The sequence below is a fragment of the Desmodus rotundus genome, chromosome 8 (assembly GCF_022682495.2).
Source record: "Desmodus rotundus isolate HL8 chromosome 8, HLdesRot8A.1, whole genome shotgun sequence".
In the NCBI taxonomy this organism is placed as follows: domain Eukaryota; kingdom Metazoa; phylum Chordata; class Mammalia; order Chiroptera; family Phyllostomidae; genus Desmodus; species Desmodus rotundus.
This window is the reverse complement of record NC_071394.1, coordinates 108306800-108319012: the sequence shown is the minus strand read 5'-3', so window position 1 is coordinate 108319012 and position 12213 is coordinate 108306800.

The window sequence follows — 12213 nt, the reverse complement described above, 5'->3', positions numbered from 1 at the left end:
AAGGTTATCTCTGCTGTAAGCAAGCCTCGTCCATTGTTTTTGTGTGTCTAGGCTAGCCCACTTTGGAAATGCCTCTTTTTCAGACCCCTCGGAAGCATGTGATGTTAACTATCCTATAACCTGATCCCTGCCTTGCCTTCTCCCACCTTCCTGTAATCTTCCATCCTTTCCTTCTCAATTCCAAGTGCGTAAAAGAAACTACAAACTCTTACTCTGGGAAGCATTTTTCTCACTCTGTTGAGATCTTGCTCCCAGGTGTATCATCTGTTTGGCTTAAATAAACTCTAATAAGCTCTCAAAAATTTTTTCTGCAGGTTTGGACTTTCTTCCGTCGACACCGATAATTCTCAGATTTATACCCTGAGCTCCATCCCATCTCAAGCACCTCACTGTTGACTCGACTTTGATTCTTGGACGCCTGACAAACATCACAAACTTAGTCTGTGCATTACTCTTGCTGCTCTTTTCTCCTAACCTGCTGCTCCCTGGCTCTTTCTCTGTTCAGTAACCATTAACCTAGTTGCTCAGGCCGGAATCGGAGATCTCATGCTGATTCCTCTTTTTCTCATCTCCATATCCAAGGCCTCAGCAAGTCCTGTGAGCTTCCTCTCCTCAATCCATGTGCCAAATGTATCTTCTTCTCCTAGCTGTCCTCTCTACCATCTCCCAACTGGACGATGGCTGTAGCCCATTACTGGTCTCCCTGCTTCGCCCTTACTCCTCTGTAATCCATTCCCAGAGCAGATCATTTAAAAATGGAGGTCAGACAATGTGGCTCACCGGTTTAAGACACTCCCATGGCTTCCCATCACTTAGAATAAAATTTAAATCCCTCAGTGATATTTACCGAGCACCCCATGACTCTTCCCCGGGTCGATAAACTTTTCTATGAAAGACCAGATAGTAAATGTCCTACGCCTTGTGAATCCAGGCACCATGCTATGAGAAAACAAAAGCCACCCAAGAGAGCCACGTGGAGGAGGAGGAGAAGTTCTGGGTCAAGGTCACAGAGGAGCCCCAGCCTGCAGCACTGGCTGCCAGGTATGTGAGTGAGCCACACTGGATGTTCCAGACTGCAGTCAGCTGGAACCACAAGGAACAGAGAACTGCCCGAGTCCAGTCATTTCAGGGAATCAGGTGAGATAAGATGGTCATTACGTTTCATTGCCACGTTTACAGCAATATACAACTGAACCACTGGACTTCTTTCTGTTTCTCAAGCCCACCCACTGAGCTCCTTCCTCTCTCAGGCCCAGCTGGTCTCTGCCTGGGCCACACCTCCCCCAGGTCTTCACTTGGCTGGTTCTTTTCATCCTTCAGGTTGGCCTGGAGCCCCTCAGTTTTTTTGTTTCTTTGGTTGTTTGGTTTCCTGTTTGTTTTAGGAGGAGAAGAGGGAAAGCCATCCTTTCGTCACTTCAGCCCACTAGCTAAACCCCCTCTCATCACATCCCATCCTTATCTGGATTCCAGGACCAACTTATAACGCAGGCCAAGCCAGTCAGTAATTCTACTCTGCCCACCCCCAGCCTCAGCTATTGATTCAGAGATGGACACTGACTCATTCAATGAGTTGGTCCCAGGACTTATTGGTGAGGGGAGTCTCTTGATTGGGGTTGTTAAGGTGGTTTACCCTAAGCCTGGAGCCTGCTGGTGCCCAATTGTCTGCCACAGGGGGCAGCCCATCTGGGAATAGAGACACCACAGAGGGGAGCAGGGAGGAGGGATGGAGAGGGTGGGACAGACTCCTGGATATAGCCATACTCAAAGCTAGAATTCCCCTGAACTTTTAAATTATATGAGCCAATACACTTCCCACTCCACTACCGCTCCTCTCTTCCTTTGCTCACCCCTCCACCATTCCACCGAATGTTAGGTTCAGCCATATGAAATTGCATACTCATAGCTCAAATATTACTGAACAGCAGTAATTTTGTATGGCTAACTTATTTGAATGTTTCCAGAAACAGAGAACTCACTAGCCATTGCAGCAGCCCAGTTAAAATTAGAACAGATTTAACCAACAGAAAGTTATTTTTCTAAATCTAAAATCTCCATCCCTGTTCCTTCTCAGCCCTGGATGCTGCCCTCTGAACATACTTCATGTCCAGGGTAGCACCTCACTGCAATGCTGTAGGAGGGAGACTCCCCTAGGTGGAGAGAGGGAGATGATCACCTTTTTGTTCCAGGCACCATTCTTCTAGTAATGCTGCCTAGACATTTAATCTTTCTTAAAAATGTGACATTTTAAGCTACGCCTTCTCCATCTTGTTCTAGTTTATTTATTTCAAACTAAGTTCAGGACATTATATTTAACCTCAATGAATCTTACTATGTTCTATATGGCCCACTGACCTTCCCTCTAAAAGCCAAGTTTCTTCCTTACCCATTGGGTCAAAGTCTTTGTTAATTAACTTCTCTATTAGCGTCATGATACAACAGAATGAAAATCCGATGCCGAGATCTTGGTGAATCCAGGGTACCCTTTCCAGCATCTTCTGCGAGTTACAGAAACATGCCTTCTTTCTATTTGCCTGAGTCACTGTTACAAACGTTGAAAAGGGCAGAGCTGCGAATCAAGCCCAAAGAATGTGTATGACTGGACAGTGCTCCACTGACCTTTAGGTTTGCTTGTCCAGTCAGCCACTGCTTCTCTAACTTGGGCAACCGCCCGTGCTTCTCAGCTTGTCTATAGGAAGTCACGGGATACCGAGTAAGCATCTTGCTGAAATATGTAAGGCGCTCCTCACTACTGGGTACTCACCACCCTGTTCCTGAAGTTAAGTACAGCAGTGTGTTATTTAGGATGGACTAAGCCACAGTCACAAATAGACCCGAACGTTTCATGGCTAATCACAATGGAATTTTATTTGTAGCTTGGGTAACAATTCAGGGGACTCAGGTTGACGGGTGCTTTCCTCCATGCAGCCACTCGGGGGTCCAGGTTCTCCCTGCCTTGCAGAGCTGCTGTTCTCTAGGGCCTCACTGTCATCTGCGTCCAGCCACAGAGGTAGAAAGAGCCCCAAATAGCACTTGTGGGATGTTTTTGTGGGACAGGCCTAAAAATGCCGTACTGCTGCTGCTCACTTAGAGACAGGGCCACACCTAGCAGAACCGTAGGTAGCGAAATGCTGTTTAGCTAAGTGCTTAAAAAGGAGGAGAATGATTCAGCAAACGGCTAGTGGTCTGTCTCCACTATAGGCAAATAACATAATGATAACACAAAATTGAAATCACTAACAAAGTGACCATACACTTCCCTTTTAAAATCAAATTTCTGTCCCTGATTATTGGGTCAAAGCCTTGGTTCATTATTTTCTCTAAAGTTGTCAGGCTGCCACAACCTAATGCAAATACAACACAAATAACAAAAATTGATGGCAAAGTGAAACCGTCACTCTTGCAAAATAGGCATGACTTCAAGGTTAGGAAAGCAGTTTTGAGGAACTGCCCTTGTCACTGGCAAGGCCATTGACAAGTGAGGAAATGGCAGTGTGAGACCAGAGAAAATCTATGAAGATAAGGACCGAAAAGATATGCATATAAGGATAATGTTAACCTCAGAGGACTAAGAGAGACACCTGGAAAAATTAACAAATGCCTTAAGATTTTTTTGCCAAAGTTATACTGTTTATGATTATGCTGTGAAAGTCAAATTATAATTGAATAATTTCATAGTATATGATCTTATAATTTTATCAGAAAAATATGCCAACAAAATCCCCAATCCAACAATGGATTGATCATTATTGTTCCTATTTTTAAAGATTTTTATTTATTTATTTATTTAATCTATCTATCTATTTATTTATTTATTTATACAGAGAGGGGAAGGGAGGAAGAAAGAGAGAAACATTGATTTGAGGGAAATATCAATCAGTTGTCTTTTGCGCCCCCCTAACTGGGACCTGGCCCGCAACCCAGGCATGTGCCCTGATTGGGAATCGAACCAGTGATTCCCAGTGAACTTTTGGTTCACAGGCCAGCACTCAGCCCACTGAGCCACACCAGCCAGGGCTAGTGTTGCTATTTTTAGAGTGAGCAGGATGGCACTACTCTGACTTGGCTTCTTGTCTAAGGCCCAGCCTGTAAATGTTGGTTGCCCCAGAGCCTCGTCCTGGGTCTCTTCCCTTCAGCATTTCCCCTTTCCTGAGGAATCTCATCCAGTCCTTTGGCTTGAAACATCACCTACGTGCAGCTGACTCTCAAATTCATATCAGTACTTGGCCTTCAGGTGTATATTTTTGTACTTGACATCTCCACTTGTGTGTTTAATAGATTCTTGGGCTTAGTTGTCCAAACACACACTTCTTGACTTGAAACCTGTTTTGAAAGTCAGCCTCAGTAAACAGGCCCTACTTTGCTCAGTAAATGGCAGGAGCATCCTCCAGTCAAAATCTCAAGAGATTTCTTTCTTTCTCTTTCTTTCTTTCTTTCTTTCTTTCTTTCTTTCTTTCTTTCTTTCTTTCTTTCTTTCTTTCTTTCTTTCTTTCTTTCTTTCTTTCTTCAGAGGGAGGGTAAGGGAGGAAGAAAGAGAGGGAGAGAAACATCAATTTGAGAAAGAAACATCAATCAGTTGCTTCTGGTACATGCCCTGACCCGGGACCACAACCGTAACCTAGGCATGTGCCCTGATCAGGAACTGAACTGGTGACCTTTCCCTTTGTGGGACAACGCCCAACCCGCTGAGCCACACAGGCCACAGCTCAAGCATCATATTTGATGCCTCTGACTCCACCCACTCCCCACTTAATGGAATAGCAGGTTTCTTTGGGTCCACCTTCAAAATACACCCTGAATTGACTGCATTCCATCTCCCTCCTACTACGTAGGCCAAGTGCCCACCTCACTTGCTGGGGCCCCTGTGAAGCCTCCTTGTCAGTGTCCCTGCTCCCACTCTGCCTTCAGGGCCGTCCCACCGCTACAGAGCGCCCATCGTCATCTCTTCAACATACACATCAAGTCATGTCACTCCTCAGCTTAACACCTTCCAGTGGCTTCTCATCACGTTTATGAAAGTCCAAACTGTCCCATAGCACCACGGAACCCGATTTGTTCCCATCTCATTTCAACACCCGTCTGTCCCCTTGCCCGCTCTCTCTGGCTGTCACATGTGCTGTCCTGCTGGCTCTACCTTCAAGGTCTCTGCTATGCCAACCACACTTTCCTCCAGGGCACGGCTGCCTGATTCCTTCTCCCCGTCAAATCTCAGCTCCAATGTCTTATTCATAGAGGCCTTCTCCACCTCTCATCTAAGGCAGCACCCCACCCCCCACCCTCACCAGCCTTTTAAAATGTGATTATCCAACTTTTTTCCCTTCAAAGCAATTATCAGTATCACTAGTTACAATTATTTTGCTTATTTATGTATTTAAAATTTTTTCTTGTCTCCCCTTAGACTGTAAACCCCAATGAGGTCAGGGATTTTGACTAATATGTTCCCCACTGTATCTTCCTTGCCAGAGGCTGTCGCATAATAGATGCTCAGTAAATATTTATCAACTAAACAGTTTTTAAAGTACAATAAAAGTAATTTATTTTCCTAGTTTTAAGTTTGATTTTTCAGTGTGGAGTCTCAGTAAAAACCTTTTTTCCCCCACTATTTTATATGAAATTTGGGGTTCTTTTGTAAGTGGACTTATTTACGTGGCCTTGCCTGTGCCAATGATCTCCCAGCCGTGAAGATGTCCCGTTTCGGGTACTTCCTTCTGTGGCTAGGCTAACACGCCCGTGGAAGAAGGAAGTGAGGGCAAGGCTGACATGATTTGTGCTTGGTTAACCCACTCGTGGTCACGGTGATCAGTCATTCTACTCTCCGGGGCAGGAAGGTCCTTTCCCCTTTAAAATCCACTCTAGAGCCACGCCTGCACTCTGCTATGCTCACTGGTTTGTGCTGTATGGGATCCTCTTTATTCTTTTTCATGGAACACTTTTCTTCCTGTCTCTAAGATTCCAGCACCATTTTAAATTCTGAGGGTCCTCCAAGACCACAGATAAACAGCGAAAGTCTCTTTCCTGGGTTCTCTAAGTACTCTGGCCTGTAATTCGTCTGGGGCAAGAGAGTTGAGTTTAATTCAATTTAGGAGACAAATAAAGGTTCTCATTAGAGGGGAGCAGCCAGAGCACAAGACAATTTGGCTACACACTGATGTCACTGAATCATAGAATTAAACAGACGCCTCCTTAAGTGAAGGCCCTGATCACTTTCAAAGAACTGGCTCCTGTAGTTCCTTGCGTTCTGAGAACCAGCCATCTGAGGACAAAAGGTACCGTTGAAGGGTGTGAGGTCTGCTTTAAAATTCTCTTCCATCTTGTCGCATGCCATGCTCCTCTGAAGTCGGTGGGAAGAGGGGGAGGGGGAGAGGAAGGCAGAGGAACCAGCTTCCTAGTCTCCTTACCACAGGGTGCCGAGGAGAGGTGGGGGAGCCACAGTGCCTGGCCTGCTGGTGTAAGTGGTTCTGTCAGCCGGGCACTGAGGTTAACTCAAGAGTGCACGCGCTTTCTAAAGGGTTAGTTGCCCCTCGCAACTTCTCCGGACTTTTGCCAAGCAGAGAAGTCTGAATTTTCACGTCGTAATGCCTGAGTTTTAACGGCTGGCTCAGATTTCTAAAATCCCGGGTCACCTAGACGGCACACGCTCTCAGTGCTGATCCAGCCAGTCATTCTCAGTCTGGCCTGAGGTGCCCTGTAAAGATTACAGGTGGGCTGCGAGTCGATGCTGATGGTCAGTTTCTGCAGCTACTGCTATGGGCATGTGCTGTGAAGGCAGATTCATTTCTCTCTTAGTCCAAAAGAGCAGTTTCTGTCTTATAGGGGTCAACAAGCAGGTGCAAAGTTTTTTAAATTGGTGTTGCAGGAAATCTTCATTTAAATGACCTTGAAGTTTGGCAGAAAGAGCCTTAACTTCACAATGAGGAACTCATGTGCTTGTGGCCTTGGGGCACCATTTTTGTGGGGGCACAGCTCCCCAAGTAGGAAGACACTGTGATTTTGTCATCTACATGTTTTGGGCCCTCACATCGGTACCTGGAACAACACACGCATGTAGTAGGTGCCCCCAAATTAGGTGTAAATTAATGTTGCTGGCCGCTTTCAGCTTGCAAATCTCCCTTAAAAAAAGAACAACCCCAAAACTCTTGTGTAAAATACCTGATTCCCTTAGGTTTAAGACGTGGGGCCGAGGAAGACAAAGACAAGGGAACCACCACGAATGAAGATCTGTCGTGTGCCAGTCATTCTACAAACACCACTTTATTTAACCTGCATGCTGTCTCTAACTGGGAGATGCCGGTGTTTCTACCCGTATCTTACAGGCGAGGACACCGAGGTTCCGAGAGAATAGACAGCTTGTCCAAAGACAGCTCATAGGTAGTACAGCAGGGATTTAAACCCAGTTCAAATGTAATTCCTGCCACTGTCACTTTCTGGGAGCCCCACCAAAAGAAGACTTTTCCACTGCGTCTCGGTTTCCTAGAGGCCAACAAATGTCAGAAATAATAACTACGTGACCCTCACAGATCCGAGGAACCGCCACACACTTGCTAAGGCCCATATTGTGGCAGCAAGAAAGGCCTTCCAAAGGGTTTTATTCAACCCCTGGGTAACCTGCATCACCGTTTTCAAATACAACAGGCAGGTGAGGTTTTGGGGTTTTCCATTTAACATCAGCATATTCTAAAAATGAATTTATTATCTTCCCAACCAAACCTTCTGCAGAGTAGCTCCTAATCCCTGGTGTCATCCAGTCACTCACACTAGGAACTCTGGGCTCAGCTTTGACCTTCCTCCGCCCTCCCCAGACCTTACTAGTCACTACTTCCGCAGTGTCAAATTCATTCCCATCGCTCTACTCCTTGATTCGGGGATTCATCCTTGCTTCCTGGAACTATTTTAACAATCCATCCCTCACCCCCCACTCCCGTGCCCACTCTTCCCATTTGAACCACTTTAGATCCAATGGGCCATCATTATCGTGACACCGGTGGTCACCCTCCACTCTCTCACCCCTCTCTCCCTCACCATTGTAAGACCTTGGCATAACCCCAACCCTGGTTGAATCTCACCACCTGCACCCAGAAGCTGAGGTTGGGCAGGAAAAACCACTCATAGGAGCTCAAACCACAGGTGGGTCCTCAGTGCAGCCTGGCAATTACAATATATCCCTCTGCTCAAGTCACTTTCTGACTCTCTGGACAGCTATTGGGCAACGTCTCTCTCCTCGAAACTCCAGTGTTGCTCCAATGCTCCTGGTGCACCGTTGCTCCCAGCTGAGGGCCTTGCTCATGATTTTACTACAAGAGAAGCAACCAGAAGAGGCATTCCCCATCCTCCCATCACTAGATCGCCAGCCTGACTGATTTCCTCGAGTCTCCCCTGTCCCCAGCTCCTCAGTGTCCCCTTGGTCAGGTTCCCACACTCTGGCCAGAGCGATTACATGATCACTCACTCAGATAAAACCCGAATTCCTTAGCGTGGCCCGCCTACCCACAGGTCTCTGATTTCATCTCCCTTGCTCTCTCCCTCGCTGTCTCTGTCTCGGCCCTCCCCACACTGATCTTGCTTTCTCTCCAACTGGAGCACATTCCCAGCTCAGGACCCTGCACATGCTGCTTCTGTGGCTGGAACAGGACGTGTGGTTTGCTTTTATTCCTTTCAGGTCTTGGCCGAAAGTGCCCTTCCTGAGAGGCCCTCGCCATAGCCACGAGAGTGCCTCCACGCCTCGTCACTCTGTTCTTTCCCGGCTTGGTGTTGGCCCTCAGCACGGGTCACCCTGACACAGTACACATTCATTCCTTTATTGTCTCCTCCTGCGGAATGTAAGCTCCCTGACAGCAGGGCGTCTGTGTCTCTTGTTCATGGTGGCACCCCTGACATCTGGCACCGTGTCTCAAACATGCTCAGTGCTCAGTAAATATTTGTTAGATGAGTTGTGAGCACACGAATGAATGGCATCTCACTGTCTATGGTCTATGGTCCAGAGTTTTCAGCCTGACATTGGAGGCCCTTGAGGAGCAGCCCCAAACTTTAGGCTTTACCCCCTGCTCCCTGCATGGGCCCCAAGTCCACATGATCTCCCTCCTTGTTCCCCACCCGGCCAACCCCTCTGTGACTTCCTCATGTTATTTCCCATCTGGAAAGCCCTTTCTTTCTTTCTTTGGCAAAACCTTCCTTCCTTGTTTGAGAAAATTCTGTTATTCAAGGAGCCTAGTATCAACTCCTCTGTAAATGCATCCTGGCCCTTGCAGGCAGAAAAGGGGATGACTTCCTGGCCCTTCTCAGCCGCTGGGAGAGAGACTCCTGGTCCCTTTGCCCATGTGAATGGCCAGCACTGCCCCTCCTTCCACCCTGAACTCAACCCAAGCGCTCTGAGGTCAGCAGATGGGCTCACTTCCTCTCTCTCACTCCACTCCTGGATTGTCACCCCTCTGGTTTCTCTTTTCACAGAGAGACTGAGGAGCATGTTAGGTCCAGTTGGAGAGCCCTCTGTCCACTGCAGATGTGAGCATGGCGGGATTATCTGGGAGCGTTTATTAAACAAATCGAAGTTTCTCTCCACACACTCCACGAAGTCAAAACATCCCCAAACGCTCACCACTGCAACAAGTGGACCCTATAAGGAGAGGGTGTCCCTTTGCTGGTTTATAATTCGGGGAGGAGGAGGCTTGGGTAGTAACAGTGAGACATCAGTGAGGAGGTGGGGGTTACAAAAAGGGAGGTTGATTTTAATCCCACGAAAGAAAACAGAGTACGACAAATTAGGGCCTATTTATAGAGGAATATGTAGTAAACCTAGGCTCATCCTGCCAGACACCTTTTCCCTGCGGCTTTCCAAATTTCAGCCCACTGTTTTACATGGCAGCTGAGAGGCTGTGATTTTTACCTGAGAAGATTCACTTACAACTTGAGGAAGTGGTGGGCAGGGAACAAACAGTGTATTTCCCTCCAGGGTCAGGACTTAAACTGCAAGGAGGCAGTAAAAAGAAATGAAACAGGAAGTGTGGTTTCCAAGCAAAGCAGTCCTCAAGGTTTTTGTGAAGGTGCTGGCCGCCCCCCACCTGCCCACACCGGGCACCCTGTGATCAGGCCCCCCTGCCAAGAAATTGCAGCTTTGAGACAGCTGTGTCCTGAACCGCTGGGACCCGCCCCAAGCCTGGGAAGACAGAGACCGGTGCTTGGAAACCACATCACAGACAAAGCATTAAAAAGCTAACCATGTTCTCCAGACGAGCAACTTTATAATTGGGTGATGAATTCTTCATAGGAGTTGACAAAATAGAGATTCTAAGAAACAACCAAAGAGATGCCACATGAGCAGCACCTTATCTAACCATCTCCTCATCCTTTAAATTTGTTAAATTATATTTAAAGTCTTTTAAAATGGCCAAAAATGCATGGTGTCTGTAATACCCCACCAGTGGCCAACAGGGGTCTTGGGTGGGGGTATGCAAATTTTGAATCAAGAAGGAAGTGGAACTTTAAATACAAATAAAAAAGGATAACAAACCTAGAGTACACATTTCCACTCAGTCGGTGGTTCTCAAACTTTTTCGTGCCCGTACACCTTTGTATTTTTTTTAAATGATTGGCGATCTCAAAGAGCTGTTACTTACGTAGCTTTATCTCCTGGTGGTTACTCTATAGAACTTAAAGCTGAATTTTAAAAAACATTTGCTATTAATTTATCTAACATTAACAGCAATACATTTATTCATTTGTTTGACGTTAACATAAATATTATATTTTTATGAAAAAGTTTCCAAAATGAAAATTAAAAGTTTTCAAAATAAAACGAATAATAAGAAGAGTGGCATTATTTTCCATTTTTGCAAAACTCTTTAATGTGTGCCTAAGAGAAAATGGCTGGATCCTTGTATGTTCTGCATTCAATCTGTTGTGCTGTCCTGCGTCTGCTTCTGGAAAACTGTAACGTATCTTCATGGGAGAAGGAGAGTGAAAAACGCGAAGATTGTGTGGCATTGGTATGAAAGTAGATGTGATCTCATGGGCATCCTGAAAGGTCTTGGAGACCTCCAGGGGTCTCCAGCCCATGCCTTCAGAGCCACTACTCCAGATCGGTGTGCCAGCTAAATTAATGTCAAGCATTTGCTCAGCTTCTAAGACACGTAGATGGCTCTCCTTCTTAGTATGTGCACTAGGCAGAATCACAGGACTGACCCGTTTCCTCCTCCCTGGTGTGCACACTCCTGTATAATTAGGGGAACTTGTAAATATGATGGGATAATTACTTCCGTCATTAGGTGATGTATACCTCCCAGTTGACTTTAAAAATGGGAGACTATTCTGGGGGTGCCTGACCGAATCAAGTGAACCCTTAAAAGGGACTGGGTTTTTCGTGGAGAATAGGTTGAAGTGTGCGATTTCATTCAATTCAAGTGAGATTCTCTGTTGATGGCTTTGAAGGTGGAGGGAGCCTTACGGCAAGCAATGCGGGCACCCCCCACAGCTGAGATTGACCCTTGGCTGACAGTCAGCAAGGAAATGGGGACCTCCTACAACCACAGGGAGCTGAATTTTGCCAATAACCTGAGTGAGTTTAAAAGGATTTTTTTCCTCAGAGCCTCCAGAAAGGAATGCAGCCTAGACCACGCCCTGATTCAGCCTGGGCTACCCCCAGCGGAGAACCCAGTCACTTCGTGCCTGAACTTCGGACCTACAGAATTTTGTGATAATGAGTATTGTTTTAAGCTGCTAAGTTTGTGGTAATGCTATACAGCAATGGAAAACTAATAAAGTATGTATTATTTTAAATTTATTTTTAAATTACACAAATAATTATAAATACATCTTCCTTGCAAAAGATGAAATCATTATTGAGAGATTGGGAGTTCCCTTTGAGCCCTGGCTGGTGTGTCTCAGTTGGCTGGATCATCACCCTGTACACCACGGGGCTGCAGGTTTGATTCTCCATCAGGGCACATACTTGGGCTGCGGGTTTCGTCCCATCTGGCTGCATTTGGGAGGCAACCCACTGGTCCTTCTCTCACATCAATGTTTCTCTCTCTCTCTATCTGTATCTCCCTCCTCTCTCTCTGGAATCAATGTCAATAAAAAAAAATGTCTGAAGGTGAGGATAAAAAAGTACCCTTTGACGTACCATCCCTATCCTAGCCAATCATGAGCCCTTTTCCCTCAGAGTGTGGTATGAATACCCCCTTTGTTGGGTATGAAGCCTTCCTTCCAGGACTTTCTCTATGC